The sequence below is a fragment of the Nomascus leucogenys genome, chromosome 24 (genome assembly GCF_006542625.1).
Source record: "Nomascus leucogenys isolate Asia chromosome 24, Asia_NLE_v1, whole genome shotgun sequence".
Taxonomy (NCBI): Eukaryota; Metazoa; Chordata; class Mammalia; order Primates; family Hylobatidae; genus Nomascus; species Nomascus leucogenys.
The window spans coordinates 1124006-1140510 of record NC_044404.1 but is presented as its reverse complement, the minus strand read 5'-3'; the positions used below and the strand labels follow the sequence as shown (position 1 = coordinate 1140510).

Here is a 16505-nt window from a genome sequence, read left to right as displayed (position 1 = left end):
GCTTTCTAAGAAGGGTTTTGCTCACTTAAGATTTTCAGAGACAATGCTTTGGCCTGTGTTTGTTTGCTTTCTTTGTTTGTGTTTTTCCTTTTTCTTATTTATTTCTTTTTTCAGATGAAGTAGAAATCACCAATTTTTAGGAAGACGTATATTTTCCCCAGGACATATTAGCTGCTGTTTCCTTCTGTTGTTAACTAGTGCTTTTGCAAATCTCTCAACGTATAGTGAGAGCAAGTTGATGTAAACTATAGTTCATAACTTCTTATTTTTTAGAAATCCATAAGTGCTGCTGCTGCTGTTGTTTTTTTGGTGTTGTTGTCAAAGCATACCCCAGTTACCGTTTATGGCACCAAAGCATTATAAAATATGTGTAATTATTTCTTGAGTACCCCTTCTTCTTCCTCTCTCTGTCTCTCTCTGTCTGTCTGTCTCTATCTCTCTTTGTCTGTTTCTCTCTTTCTCTTTCTTCTGTCTCTCTGTCACTCTGTCTCTTTCCTTGTCTGTCTCTCTGTCTGTCTGTGTCTGTCTCTCTCTCTGTCTCTCTGTCTGTTTCTCTCTCTCTGTGTCTCTCTGCCTCTGTTTCTCTCTGTCTCTCTCTCTCTGCCTCTGTTTCTCTCTGTCTCCATCATCTTTCTCTCTTTATCCGTTTGTCTCTCTCTGTCTGTCTCTGTCAGTCACTTTTGTCTGTCCATCTGTCTCTCTCTCTCTTTTGCTGTCTCTTTCTGTGTCTTTGTCTCTGTCTGTCTCTGCCTCTGTCTCTCTTTCTCTCTCTCTCTCTGTATCTTTCTCTCTCTGTCTTGCTATCTCCCTCCCTCTCTTTTTTCTAAAATAAGCTCAGGCAGATCTAATCGAATCCATTACCAAGGCCTGAATTCTTAACTTTAGAAATCCCAGATTTGATCTCCATACAGAATCCTGTACAAAACTGGTGAGTTGATTTCTGGGCTTGGATACCTGGTAGATATTACATATTAGTAAAGATCCAACCCTGAAATTACTGTTCATTACTGTTGGGAATGTAAAATGACATGGTCACTTTAGGAGATAATTTGGCAGCTTTTTATAAAGTAAAACATATGTCCAGTGTGAGGTTCAGCCATTCCACTCCTATATATTTATCAATGTGTAATGAAAACAAATTCACATAAAAAAGCCTGTAGGCTAGGCAAATGTTTTAGCAGCTTTACTCATAATCTCCAAAATCTGGAAACAACCAAGACATCCTTCTTTTTTTTTTTCTTTTTTGAGACGGAGTCTCACACTGTCACCCAGGCTGGAGTGCAAAGTCACAATCTCGGCTCACTGCAACCTCCGCCTCCCAGGTTCAAGGAATTCTTCTGCCTCAGCTTCCCAAGTGGTTGGGAATACAGGCACCCACCATTATGCCTGGCTAATTTTTTGTATTTTTAATAGAGACAGGGTTTCACTATGTTGGCCAGGCTGGTCTTGAACTCCTGACCTCATGATCCACCTGCCTTGGCCTCCCAAAGTGCTGGGATTATAGGCACGAGCCACCGCACCTGGCCTAACCAACACATCTTACAATAGGTGAACAGATGGACTATTGCATCAATACCATCAACTGCTATTCAGCAATACAAAGGAACAGACTATTCACTTACACAGCAGTATGGATGAACTTAGATGTATTTTGCTATGTGAAAGAAGTCAGCCCCAAATGTCTACATATTGTGTGATTTCATTCATATAACATTCTGGAGAAGGCAAAATTGTAGGTCTAGAAAACAGATCAGTTTGCCCACAATTGGGAGAAAGGGAAGGGTTGATGACAAAGGCATCACACAGAGAATTTTAGGGTGATGCAGCTATTCTGTGTAGTGCTGGAGGGTGGACACATGTCTCTATGGGTTTCTCAAAACCTACCAAATGCTACACTACAAAACTTCGTTCTTATTTTTTGCAAAAAAAAAAAAAAAAAAAAAAAAAAATCCACCAGGAAGTCAGAGGATTCCAGGAGGAAAAAGAAACTGATCAAAGACACTTTGGAAAATGGTATTTTGATTGGATACTTTAAAGTTAAGACCAAACAAGCTGCGTAGAAACACTCCACTTCGGTTGGTAATTTTGTTTATCACAGGGGCAAATGATAATTTTGACATCCGGCTGGAACAAATAAGTAAGTAAGTTGCAGATAATGTGAGCTAGAGTTTTTACTGTTATGAAATGACTTTTTCTTGTAGAGTTGAGAATGTTTTTTTTTTCCCAATCATGTGTTAATTCTCCCCAGGATTCTCTCCAACCTATTCAAGTATTTTTTAAAATACTCTTATGATTTTAAGACAAAAACACATCTGTTTTCAGCCCAGTTGGAGAAGCCTCATTACTATCACATCCTTTGTGTTCTAAATGAAAGTCCGCACATAAAACAACAAATGAGCATGGGAAGTGTTGGAAAAGTATAATAAGGAAGACAGACTCCTTGGGGAATGACACAGTGGTATGTTCCTTGGGTCTCCTGTTCTTCTCATCTGCCCTGGAGAGAGTGCTGCAGAAGCCTCCAACCAGAACCACAGCCAACAAAACCAAACCTAATAAAACCCCAGCTGTCTTAGCCAAAGAACCTGGAAAATAATGGCCTAGCAAGGAATACCCACCTGAGTGTAGCCAAATATCAATGGAATCCCCCACCCCGCAAACACCATAGTTCAGTGGAGTCAAGTGTGGAGCTGACGATCCACTTCACTTCCACAGAAGGGAAAGAATCAGCAGTGCTCTGATTCCCTTGCCTGATGGGGTCAGTGGGGCCAAGAAGGGAGATAAATCTTCGCTCTCCCACATTGCAAAAGAAGGTGGCATTCTAGTATTTCTTTTTTTTTTTTTGAGACGGAGTCTCACTCTGTTGCCCAGGCTGGAGTGCAGTGGCGCGATCTCGGCTCACTGCAAGCCCTGCCTCCCGGGTTCACACCATTCTCCTGCTCAGCCTCCCGAGTAGCTGGGACTACAGGCGCCCACCACCACGCCCAGCTAATTTTTTTGTATTTTTAGTAGAGACGGGGTTTCACCGTGTTAGCCAGGATGGTCTCGATCTTCTGACCTGGTGATCCACCTGCCTCAGCCTCTCAAAGTGCTGGGATTACATGCGTGAGCCACCGCGCCCAGCCTACAGTTATCTTAAATATAAATTATGTACATGTGTCAATTAAAATACAACGAATATCAACCTGGACACAGAAACATGATACAAAAATACGTACGTTACTTATCTCAATTGATGCAGAAAGAGCATTTGCCAAAATATGGCACAGTTTTATGATAAAAACTTTCAGAAACCTAGAAATAGAAGGAAACTTACTGAACTTTATCAAGAGTATTTATCAAAAGCAAACAGCTATGTCATGCTTAATGATGAAAGAATGAATGGTTTTCCCCTCAGGGTGGAAACAAGGCAGAGATATCTGCTCTCAACAATGCTATTTGACAGAGCACTGAAAGTTCTAGTTGGCACAATTGGGCAAGAAACAAGTAAGGCATACTGATTGAAAAAAAAAGAAAGAAGGAAAGTGGCGTCTATTGCAGATTACACGATTGTCTTTGTAAAGTCTCAGAGAAACGAAAAAAAGTCTTGTAGAAATAATAATATTTAGCAAGTTCACAGGATAAATGAGCCATCCTCCAAAATTCGTCGTATTTCTATGAACTAACAATGAATGTGTGGAAACTGAATATACCTTTACAATTGCTCTAAATAAAATACTTAGGCATAAATCTGACAAGACATGCAGAATCAAGATGGCAAAAATTAGAAAATATGCCTGAAAGAATTGAGAGAAGAACTAAATAAATTCAAACATACCTTATTAATGGTTTGGAAGACTCAAGATAGCAAATATGTCAACTCTCTTCAAATTGATGGGTAGACTTAATGACAGTCATATCAAAACTGCAGCTACATATTTTTTATGCATATAGATAAACCTATTTTAAGTTTATATGAAATGGCACATGATACTGGTGGAGAGATGGACACATAGGTCTGTAGAACAGAATGAAGGACTCAGAAATTGACACAAGTAAATATGCCCAACTCATTTTTGACAATGGTACAAAAGTAATTGAAAGAGAAAGAATAGTCTTTTTAACAAATGTTACTGGAGAAAATAAACATTTATAGGCTCAAAATCTCAGTGTAAACCTTGCACTTCATACACTAATTAACTAGAAATGGTTTGCAAACTTAAATATAAAAGGTTATACTATAAACCTTTTAGGAAAAGAGAGTTCTAAAAAAGTTATTGGGATCTAGGGCTAGATAAAAGTCCTTTGTTCTTATTTACAAGTATCTTTTAATGTTTTTTTATTTTCAGTAAAAGATCAATGTGTACCTGTACTTATTCTAAAAAAGAAAAAATGTTCAATGTGCTCTTCCAGGTTAATAGACTCACCTTTCTTTATGAACCCATAGTGAATCAGTGATCCAGTCACTATTGTTTTCCTGAGAGGAAAATTCTCTGTATGCTCATCACATTTTGGAGCACAGAACCAGAGGCCCTAAGGTGAGGTGAACACGCTGCCAGTGGAGGTGAGCAGAAAGGAAATTTCCAAACCCAAGAACTAGCAGAAACTGCTGGAGAGAGAAAGTTACTTGGGCAAGTCTAGAGACCAACTGTGATGTGCCCTTCTCTGTAGAATAATAAAAACAGTGTATTCCAGAAAAAAAATAGGAGAGGTGATACTAACTAAATGATGTTACAACACACCCATATGTCTGTATGTGTATACAGATGTATGCACATATACACATATAGATATGTGTAATATGTGTGTATTTGTAACTGAGGTTAAACCATTAGGCAATAAGAATGCAGTCGTATTTTTCTACCCTCTCTTTTCTAACATCTTTTAAACAGATGATGCTTTGTAAGATTTTCTATTATTTTCAATAATTAAAAAAATTTCGAACAGAACAAATATGCATGCTGAATTATTTATCAATCCCCTATTTTACATGTGGCTGTAAGTAAGTGTCCTGTTGTATAGATATTTCAGCATCTTAGATGTTAAAGTAAACGCATAGCTGCTCCTCATTTTTAGAAGACTAGATTTACAATATATGTGTCTGATGCAAATTGTATATTTAAATTACTTAAAAATACATCTTCTTTGGTAAGAGTTTTTTAAAATAAATTTGTGGCACATTAGAATGTTTTTAAGAAAAATTGCTTTTTAGTTTGTATTATCTAAACATCAGAATTTTACTTTGAAGGATTTCAAAACTTACAAGAATATTCATATTTGACCTATAAAATAAGTGACTTAGATGGAATAATTTGAATTTGGAAATTTCTTTATACCACTAAATTTGAAGTATCAATGCCACATTTATTTTTACAAATTTTCCTTGAAACATTATATTGGCTACTGGAAAGAGTTAATACTCTTTATGAAAATATGATTTTAGTGATGCAACTTGTATATGAGGTAGATTAGGAAGGCTTACTTCCTGTGCCCATTAACTAAGAAGATTTTATGAAACAATTTTTAACAGGGGCCACAGTCAGTACCAGGAGTGTGGTCAGGCAAGCCTCCCTCCTCACTGGGCCCACCACAAGCTTTCAGGGTTCTAGGAGAAACATGCCCAGGCGTGCAGAGGTTGCCACAAGGGAAGAAGGGCCAGGGTGGGGAACCCAGCACAGGGGGCCTGCCCTCACAGGGGAGTCGGAGAAGGTTTTCTGAGGAAGCTGTATCCAAGCCGAGATCTTTCTTGTTCCATGTGCTCCAGCACAAGGCCTGCAGGGGAAGCCCTGTGAGCAAGGCCAACCTAGACCAGCCAGGTGGATTCCCTCGGCATTGAGGGGGAGCATGGCCTGAGGAGCTGAGCACGGTCTCAGAAGGACGGCATCAGAGGAACTCTCACCATTTCTATCATGAACACTTACAGTTTGATATCAGCACGGGGGTTGTGATTGGGTGACCTTGGGAAGGGTCTGTCAGTGGGTCGGGGGGTCACTCTAAGTTGGACGCTGTCTGATAGAGGAGGCTTTTCTATTGTTCAGTATCTCATATCTCAAGGAATTTTATCTAGAAGAGGGCCGAGGGCCACCAGGAGAAAGCCGCTGCTGGTGATGAGGTAGACGCCGCTCATTTTCACCAAGTGCAGTGCCAGGGATTTTAGGGGGTGGCAAAATGACCTTGATATCTTTTCTCTGCGCTGGTCTCTGTTAGAGTCACCGTGAGTGTCTCCGTGGGGATCCCTGTGTGGGTTTTGAAGGGTCTCTGTGTGCGTCTCTGTCAGAGGTTTCTGTGGGGGGTCCCTCTTGGGGGTCTTCATAGGGGGGTCTCAGTGTTGGGGTCTCTGGGCGTCACTGTGGGGAATCTCTGACATCTCGATGAATGTGGGGTCTCTGTGGGAATCTTTGAGTGCTGGGGTCTACCGGGGGTCTCTGTGGGGTTCCTCTGCTGCAGGTCCCAGGATCCTGGGTCTCGTAGACGTTGGGCCTACACTGGAGCTGCCCAGGTCACCACCCCAGACAGGACTTGGCTCCAGCAGTAGCCTGGACACCCAAAGTGACACCGGGGCATGTTCGAAACAGGTCCCCAGTGTGGGTCCCGCCAGGCTTGGGTACAGACCTGACGCCTTGTCTTCAGCCTCCACAGCCCCTGCAGGTGCAGAGCTCTCCCTGGGCAGTAGGCCCCTGGGCAGAGCCCTCTGAGGAACTGGCTCCTGCCTGCCCTGCCCTTGGTCTTGCCTTCCCTGGGGATGGCCAGGAAGGACCCAGGACCAGGACGAAGGGAGCGCAGGACTGGGCCCTGTGGGGACTGTCCCTGCCAGCCATGTGACCAGATTCTTTGAGCCCCAATGTGTCCCTTGCCAGCACCTGGGCCTGGAACCATAGATTGCTTTGTAACCCAGGTCAGCCCTTGCCTTCTGGGTCCCACTCCCCTGGCAATGGCACTGATCACTTTTGCTTGTAATGGTCACCAGACTGCGAGGACCCTGGTTGCAGCTGTGGGCAGCCTGTGGATCCTGCACTTGCAAACTTATGCTCACCTTCCCTGATTCTTCTCCCACCTCTCACCCTGGGCCCTGAGGTCTCCTCCTGTGATTCCTGACCACAGATTCCCGCCAGAGGGGCAGGCAGCAGCCCTGGATACCTCCTGAAACAGACACGCCACACTAGTGGGCTGGGAGACTGCTCTGGAGAGTGAGGCAGGGGACACCAGACATGAACCCAGGGGTGTTATCAAGGCTGAGCCAAGTGCTGGTGGGGCCCAGGTCCATCCCAGACCCAGAACTCAGCAGGCAGGAAAGGGTCTGGGGAGGGTGTCATCTCTTCCCCACCAGGAGATCCCAGAAAGAGCAGTCTCCCCTCTGACCCAGGGCCAGCACAGGACACCCCCCACATTCCCAGGCTACTGTGAGGCAGGGAGGCTGCTGGGATCAGTCACTCCTCCAGCCTGAGGGGAGCCTACCACCCCCCAGTCCGTGAGGCCCCTGCAGACCCAGCCCTACAGCAGCACAGAAGTCACCGTAGAACAGGGAATGCAGTGAGCCAGAGCCCGGGTGGGGTCTCCATTGCGTTTGCTGCCCTTACACATCCTGAAGGCTCTGGGTCATGTCCAGTTTGGAAACCAGACACAGTATGGGGACAGGAAGAAAAGGGGGTCCTCCAGGTCCCTGCCAACCTCCTCTAGGGCCTGCCATTCTGGAAGCTGCACTCAGGAGGAGCTGACACTGAGCCCTTTCCTGCGCCCTAGCATGGCACACACAGAAGCCACCACCTCTGCAGGGAAAGCAGGTATATTGGGACCTTCTCCGTGGAAGTCAGGAACACATGGGGACTGTTATCACCCACGCAGGACAGGTTTGTTGTGTAGGTGTCCAGTGTTATTTGAATAGAACACCCTGTCTCCCCCAGGAGAGGTGTGGGAAGCCTGGTCTGTTTCAGGAGGCAAGACACCTCTGTGTAGACCTCAGTTCCTGCAGCTGTGGATGGAGCTGCCCAAGGTGCTTGCCACTCATGGCCTGTGGTGGTGGGGACCAGCTGTGGACACAAGCTCCCTGGGAGGTGGGGGCCCAACTGCTGTCTCTGTCTCTGATGCCCTTGTTTTTGACAGGACATTTGTGGCCCTTGGTGGTGGCTTTGGGGCTGCAGACCAGGGCTCTCATCTCTCTGCTATGTTCCTGGTGGTAGTGACTCCTGTGGCAGCAGGAAGGCACATTCTCCTGGGCGTGGAGGTCACCTTTGTGGCGATTGACCTCTGAGGGACCACGTCCCTGCTGAAGCCCCAGTTTGTCCACCAGGATTTGCCCCATAACTCTGATGATGGTCTGGGCTTCATCAGCCATGCTGTCCATAAACAACCTTGCTGGGCCAGACCCCCGGCTCTGGACAGCATCTGCCCCAGGCTTGTCTTTCTGCAGGACGTCTTCCTGCCCTGAGCCTCTTTTCCTGGGGGGTAGACCCTGTGGACGGTGACTTATCTCTCTCTGGAAGTTGCTTTCTGGTGGTGCCTGTCCCTTCTCTGGCTGAGGCTGATTGTATTTCCTGTCTTGTTTGTCTCCTGTTTCCCTGGTATGGGCAGGGTGGTTTCTCCCACTGGCTTCGGAGGTCCTCGGTCCCTTGGACCTGTGTCCCTGCTCCCCTGGTCTGGGCCTCCTGCGGGCCTCGCCCTTGTCCAAAGAGCCCAGTGTCTTCTGACTCTTCTGTGGGGCCTTCACTTTTGGGCTCCCAGGCTCTTGCTGCCCCAGTCTGTCCCCTCCCTTCCATAGGAGGGCACATGGTCCCTGGGAAGCTGCTGTGTTCCTCCTACTGAACACACTCTGGGTGGTGAACAGAGGGGCCTAAGTGGGTGGCTGTATGTGGCTGGGAGCATGTCCATGTGGCGGCCTGGAAGGCACAGGCCTGTGGCGCCCTCCTGGAGGAGGATGCTGGAAACACGGCCTGGCAGCTGCTCCTCTGAGTCCACCTGCACTATGAGCGCAATCTCACTGACCACCTGCGCTTTCAGGCACAGCTGCCCTGGATCCTGAGCAACACAGATTGTAGACACTGAGGGGTAATAAGTGGTCCCCAGGGCCCCTGTGCTCCTCAGATCCACCTGAACACTTCCTGATCTTGCCCTCACACTGGCTCCCAAGGTGACTTTCTGATCAGGGGGCTTCTCCTCCTCGGCCTCCAGTGCCTCCAGGGCATCTTTGGCCCTTGCCCACTGGGACCTTATGCTGAGATCTTGTAGGGCTCTGCTACGACAGGGGTCTCCTGGGGACATGCTCTCGGTCTCAAGCCATGCCTCATTCCCAGCCATTTCTGAACCCACACTCCCCTCGAGTCTGGGTTTCCTGGACCCCAGGACAGTCCCGTCCTGCCAGGTTCTGCCTACAAGGTGGCACATGAGGGGCTGAGAAGATGCCCTGTCCTCCTGTCCAGTCAGAGAGGCCTCTGATTGCTCATGGGTGTCAGCTGACTGGGACCCTCTTGGGACCCTCTGGACTTCCTCCTGCTCAGGTGGTGGGGCAGGGACAGGGCCACTCATGATGGGGACTGACTTGCTTGTTGTTCTATTGTCTCCTGGACCATTCTGGGGAGGTTTTCCCAATAAAATGGCAACCTTGGCTACAGATTCAGCCAGAGATTCCCAGGAGGCCCAGGGGAGAATGGTGGAATGTGGGAGGGGTGGAGGCTGAGCCTCACCTGACTGGACATTTATGGGCTCCAAGGACTGAAGGTCTGGACCCCACCTGTGCCTCACATGGAACTTGAAAAGATGTGCTTCCAGCATCTGCTGGGTGCAGGGATGGAGGAAGGAAAGCTCCTGGGAGGTGTTCACGTGGGTTTTCCCACCCCTCCAGGATGTCACCTTTCCTAGTTTCCTGTGGGTGTCAGACTTGGGAACGGCATGTTTGGCCATGAACCAGGAGCGATGCACAGACACAGGGATCCAGCCCTCCTTGATCTCCCCCACCTTCCTGTCCAGACACACCTGCGGCTTGTTTTCCGGATGCTTCTTGTCTGGGTTCCTGGGTGCAGAACTTACTGAATGATACTTCCAGGGCCTCTTGAAATCACCTTCTGCTTCCTCCTTGTCTTTCTCTAGAACCTTCACTGAAGTCCTTCCTGAGCCTTGATCCTGGTTCTGGCTCTAGTTTGGACCCTAAGCACGCCTTCCCAGAGAACCTTCCAGAGCTCCTGAGCTCTGCCTTCTGCACAACCTTCGTGCCCTTTCCTACAAATTCAGAATCCTGGGAGGGCAAGAGGACCCCCTGCATGTCTTCTGCTTGACTCTGGGTCCTCCCTGGGAATTCCCCCTCAGGCTGCAGCAGGTCTCCAGATGCCTGGAATCTGCTGGGATGCCACGGGACTGCTCCTAGTGGATGGCGCTCCTTCCTTGCCACCGGTGCTCTGAGAGCTCAGGGCTGGTGGCAATCCTGGGAAGGATGGGGCTGACTTAGGGTTCTGGGAGGCTGGCCTCTCCTGGGGAAGGTGGGCAGTGGGCTGTCTCAGGATGGCCTGAGACTTTTTGAGGAGAGAGGGCAAAACCCTCTTCCACTTTGGTCACTTCTGCAAGGGCCACTCAAGATACTCCTTTCCAGTGGGGATGACAGACTGTGCCCTCTCCTGGGATGTAGGGCAAGATACCCCACAGACCCTAATCTGGGGTGGAGAAGAGCACGGTAGGCTTGGGACAGGGGTTGAGATTTGCCCCACTGTGTCTGGATCCCAGCCAGAGGCGGGGGGTGGGACTGGAGCCAGGTTGGAGTGAAAGGTTGGGGCTGGGCCACGTGGTGGGGCTGGGGCCGTGCCTGGGAAAGCTGTGAGGGTGTCTCCACCTCATTTTCACCTGGAAGAGAAGTGGAGGCTTTATCCAATGGTACAGAGTGCTCATTCTGTGAGGAAGGGTTCCTAGAAACCCAGGCCGTGGCCACCAGGGACTCGCTATTGAAAGAGGGGAGATCCCAGAAGAGATGGCTGCATTTCTGCTCTAAGTGGTCCCACACGGCCGTGGCATCAGAGACCTGCTGAGGATGGGGCAGCTGCTGTGGTTGGGTTGTCACGTTCCAGAAGGAATTTAGAGTCGTGATGTCCCACTCCTTCCCCAGTGATGTCATCTGTGGGTAGCCTGCCCCCCCCCCCATTCTTTCTCCTGCCACGTCTTCATCACTGCTCTCTTGGCGATGAGAGTCTCCAGCAGCTTCTGCACGTTGGGATGGATGAACGTGCAGCCACCTGCCTCCATCTGCCTTGGTGTGGGGTCTCCCCAGAAGGAAGCCTCTGGAGGATGGTTGGGAAGATGCTGTTGCTGGGATTTGCCATGTGAGCAGGTGGAGAGGCCCCAGGTGGTGGCAGCCTCCCTCCAGCGGGAGAGGTCCCGGATGGGACCACTAGAGCACTCAAGGCCAGAGATCACTCTGGTTGGAGAAGGTGGCCCCTGGTTGTGTAGAGGGGAGCTCTGGGGGACAGGGTGTGTTGTGGAGCCACACTGAAGTCCAGCCAGGCTGGGGTCAGGTGGAGGTGGAGAGGAGGCCACGGGAGCGTGGGGCTGTGGTGAAGGAGGAAAAGCACATGTGGCTGGGGTTGCAGGGCGTTTTGGGGAAGCAAGGGCTCTGGAGGCCTGGAGGCACTCAGGGTTGAGTGTGGTCCAAAAATTCTGAGAAGGTCATTGTGCCTGGTGACAGGTTGGAGGCCAGAAGAACTGGGGGAGCCCTTAGGGACAAGCTGGCAGGAGATGGATCTTGCATGCATTTCCTATGCGGCTGGTGGGCCTTAGCAGGCGCTGGTTTGTACACATCACCCGGTGGGGCTCCACCTAAGGGCAGATGGGAGCCGCCTTCCCCAGTGAGCTTTCTCAGGTGGCTGCACAAGGCACAAGCTACAGCCAGACGCAAGTGGGGTTGGGAGGTCGGGAGGGCTGGGCACCTGGTGCCCACGGCTCCTCCACCTCCCCCACTGCTGGCTTCACAAAGCTCTGTCTATGCCTGCCCCAGGGCTTCAGTCCACTCCTGCCTCTTCCCAGGACCTCCCTCTCCCAGATCACCACCAGGCCCTAAGGCTGCCTCAGAGGCCCTGGTAGAAAGGAGCACAGGGAGAGAAGGGGAATCTCCTCATCTTTCCAGAAGGCAGGTCAGGTCCTGGGTCTCCTCCAGCTCCCTCAGGAGGATTCTGCAAGCTGGAAGTAAGGAGACAGAGTTATGGCGGGGAGGGCGGTGCCAGTGAACCTCATGGGAGGCTGAGTGGATGTCTCTTTAGGGGACACCATGGGGAACTAGACCCTGAAGCCCATGCGTCTGTGTCCAAGGCCTCATGGCCCCAATGGTGACAGCAAGGTGTGCACTGCAGAACTTTGTCATTTGCAAAAAGTGCTTCCATGTACAGCCCCTCATGGGTGTCACAACCATCTTGTGGGGACAGTGGACGGGGTGGTCTCTAAGAAGAGTCAGCCATGGCTGAGGAGAACAGCTGTCCACATGGACCTGGGGCCTCCCTGACCACCCCCCAGATCCTGGCAGGCCTTGGTCCCTTCCCCACACCACCCCCTTATGGGCAATACCAGTTCCTGGGCCCACGGCTTCATTCCCACAGGGAATCTGAGGAGGCCCCGGGTTCTGATTTCCCTCCCAGGAGCTTCCCTCTGAGGCCTCTGCAAATGACTTCCTCAGGGACAGACGATGCTCAATCACCTCTGGGGAGTCTCAGGGATTAGTAGGGCCTCACAATTCAGAGCTAGGATCTTCTTCCTGCTCCTGGGCCTCCCCTATCTCTTCCTTTGATGCTGAGAGACAAGCAAGGGTGAGGGGCTGGGACCAGTTCTCAGTCTCCTCTCCCCAGACCAGCTGCACACACGCAGTGCTCAGGAAGGACGCAGCTTTCTGCCTCTAGCTCAGGGAGCTGTGTGTGCGTTTCTTTTACTCATGTTTACCATTGATGAAATATTTTCTGTTTTACTTTTTAGGGAAATGCAAGCAGCAGTTTTCTGTGTGACTCCACCCTGGACAGCCCCAGTCCCTGCACCTCTGCTGAAGGCACACCCAGGCTCAGGCCTACAGGCACCTCTGAGCTGCCAGTAGGATTCTGCTTCAGAGGAGACCAGATGTGAATCCAGGCTCTAGTGGGAGGCTCTCCGGGGTTCAGCACAGCTCCCAGATCACCCCATACAGAGGATGCTGGGCCCCCAGACACCTGCCTCGGAAAGGGGCTCATGAGCCAGGGCTGGGGCCTGTCCTCCCACAGAGACCTCACCCCTCTCCTGATCTCGTCCTCACCGCTGAGTCCAGTGTTGGTTTATGCCCTGATGCCTCCTGTGCATGTCACAGATGGTCTGGGAGCTGAGGATGGAATCCTCTGCCCACTCCCACCCGTGCCTGCCCTGCCCTTCCTAGAGGGATGATGAGATTTTTCCATCACAGGAGAGTCTCTCATTGCTTAGGAAAAGTGGAAATGAGGGGAGAAAAAGAAGAGAGATTCTTTCTCTGTGGGGCTGGGCTGACTCCTCTTCCTCCCGTGCGGGGGTGAGGGTGGGTCACTGGGGAGGTAGGGGACCAGTAGGAAGAGGAACCCCTGGCTCCACACTCAAGTGAGGATGAAATCCACAATCCAGGGAGTGGAGCTTGGGCCCAGCCACGTGGCACTAGGGCTCTTCAGAGGAAAGAGCATTTTTTTCCATCTGAAGTGCAATGTTGCCTTCAAGCAACTGAGCCCTGGGCATTGCTTTTGGGACTAGGGACTGGAGCCCGGGCCTGCATCACAGAGCTGGGGTCTCCTCCTCACCAAGGGCTCCTGGGGGCAGGGAAGGGCAGTGGGAAGAGGAGGCTGAAGCACAGTCCCGCCCTCAGGTCCCAGTCCCAGGTCTCTCCACCCTCCTGGGTCCCCCAGATCTTTTTTTCCCACTCCAGTTGCTCACCCTGTCAGAGAGAGCCCCGGGTCCATTTTCTATTCTGTTCCCTGGAACACAGATGTTACCTGGTTTTGTGGTGATCTCTGTGCCAGTCCCTCAATCTCCCGCAATTTTAAGATCTAGACTTCTCCCTGGAGTTTCTGTTATTTCTCCAGTTTCTTGCTCTTAGGATCTCATTTGTTTGCAGTTCTAACTTTCCCCCGTAATATGTTCTTGCCCTATATCAACTCAGACATAGAACTTACATTTTTTGTACTTATTGATCATTGTGAATTTTGATTACAATTTTCATAATTTTTTAAAAGTTTAATATTATTTTTGTGGGCACACAGTAGGTGTATATGTTAATGGGGCACATGAGATACTTTCATACAGTCATGCAGTGTGTAATAATCACAGCATGGTAAGTGGGGTGTCCATCACCTCAAGCCTTTTTCCTTTGTGTTACAAACCATCCAATTATACTATTTATTTTTTAAATGTACAATTAAATTATTATTGACTATAGGCATTCTATTGCTGTCAAATACTACAAATACCCAGTTTTATTCATTCTTTCTAATTACCTTCTTTATCCATTAACCATCCCCATCTCTGTCTCCCTGCGCCTCCCCAGCCTCTAGTAACCATCCTTCTACTCTGTATCTCCATGAGTTTGTTTAATTTTTAGCTCTCATAAATAAGAGAGAACATGTGACGTTTGTCTTTCTTTGCCTGATTTCACTTAATGACCTCCAGTTCCATCCATGCTATTGCAAATGATAGGCTCTCATTGTTTTTTTATGGCTGAAGAGCACTCCACTGTGTATATGTACCACCTTTTCTTTATCCTTTCATCTGTTGATGGACACTAACCAGGTTGCTTCTAAATCTTGGCTATTGTGAACAGTGCTAGAAGGAACATGGGAGTGCAAGTATCCCTTCAATATACTGATTTCCTTTCTTCTGGGTGTGTACCCAGCAGTGGGATTGCTGGATCATATGGTAGCTCTAGTTTTAGTTTTTCAGGAACCTCCTAACTGTTCTCCATAGAAGTTGCACTGACTTACATTTCCACCAGCAGTGTATGAGGGTTCCCTTTACATCCTTGCCAGCATTTGTCATTGTCTGTCGTTTGGATGAAAGCCATTTTAACTGGGGTGAGATGAGATCTCCTTGTAGTTTTGATTGCCTTTCTCTGATATCAGTGATGTTGAGCACCTTTTCATATACCTGTTTGCCATTCATATGTCTTCTTTTGAGAAATCTCTGTTCACATCTTTTGTGTATTTTTTATTTTTTTATTATTTTATTTTAACTTCTGGGGTACATGTGCAGGATGTGCAGGTTTGTTACATAGGTAAATGTGTGCCATGGTGGTTTGCTGCACCTATCAACCCATCACATAGGTATTAAGCCCGGTATGCATTAGCTGTTTTTACTGATGCTCTCTCCTGCTTCTGACAGGCCCGAGTGTGTTGTTCCCCTACCTGTTTGCATGTGTTCCCTTTGGTCAGCTCCCACTTATAAGTGAGAACGTGTGGTGTTTGGTTTTCTGTTCCTGTGTTAGTTTGCTGAGGATAATGGCTTCCAGCTTCATTCATGTCGCTGCAAAGGACATAATCTCATTCATTTTTATGGCTGCATAGTATTCCATGTGGTCTATGCACCACATTTTCTTTATCCAGTCTATCATTGATGGGCATTTGGGTTGATTCCATGTCTTTGCTACTGTGAGTAGTGCTGCAATGAATATATAAGTGCATTCATCTTTATAACAGAATAATTTATATTCCTTTGGGTATATACCCAGTAATGGGATTGCTGGGTCAAATGATATTTCCCATTCTAAATCTTTGAGGAATCACCACGATTGTCTTGCATCAAAATGCAGGGTAGAAGCACTGCACTAGCTTCTTCTGTAGTATTTCCCTCTTTTTTGGGGGAATCCAGGATCCCATATAAAATGGCACCCTTAATTTGGGGGATCTGTTTTTGCCTTCCAGCTGTGCCTGCTTATTAGGCCCTAGAAACTGCATGCTTTCCCAGCCCTATTTCTCAAAGGGCTCCAGCCCGAATCTAGTAATCCCACTAGGAAACTTAAGAACTGGCAAATGAAAAATCTTACAACTACTGGGTCTTCTGTCTGTCTATGTATTTATATATGTTTTGTGTGTGATGTTTACATAAAAGCTCTAATTAATTGGTTTAAAGAAAAGTAAGCACTTAAATCAAATATTTTGTCAGCAAAATTAAAACTAATGTCCCTTAGTTCACCTAACTTCAGTAATCTTTTGGTAATAAAGGCAGATTTAAAAATTATTGATAAAATAGGCTGGGCACAGTGGCTCACGCCTGTAATCCCAGCACTTTGGGAGGCTGAGGTGGGCAGATCATGAGGTCAGGAGATCAAGACCATCCTGGCTAACACGGTGAAACCCCGTCTTTACTAAAAATACAAAAAAATTAGCCGGGCATAGTGATGAACACCTGTAGTCCCAGCTACTCAGGAGGCTGAGGCAGGAGAATGACGTGAACCCCAGAGGCAGAGCTTGCAGTGAGCTGAGATTGCACCACTGCACTTCAGCCTGGGTGAGAGTGAGAATTTGTCTCAAAAAAAAAAAAGATTGTTAAAATAAAATGTCTTCAAAATTTAGACATTTGGTCTAAATTGG

General features: G+C 48.3%; 1 pseudogene; it reads right to left on the bottom strand.

Moving 5' to 3' along the window:
* Positions 1-7903: 7903 nt before the first annotated feature.
* Positions 7904-13883, bottom strand: LOC100600048 (annotated as a pseudogene).
* Positions 13884-16505: the final 2622 nt, after the last annotated feature.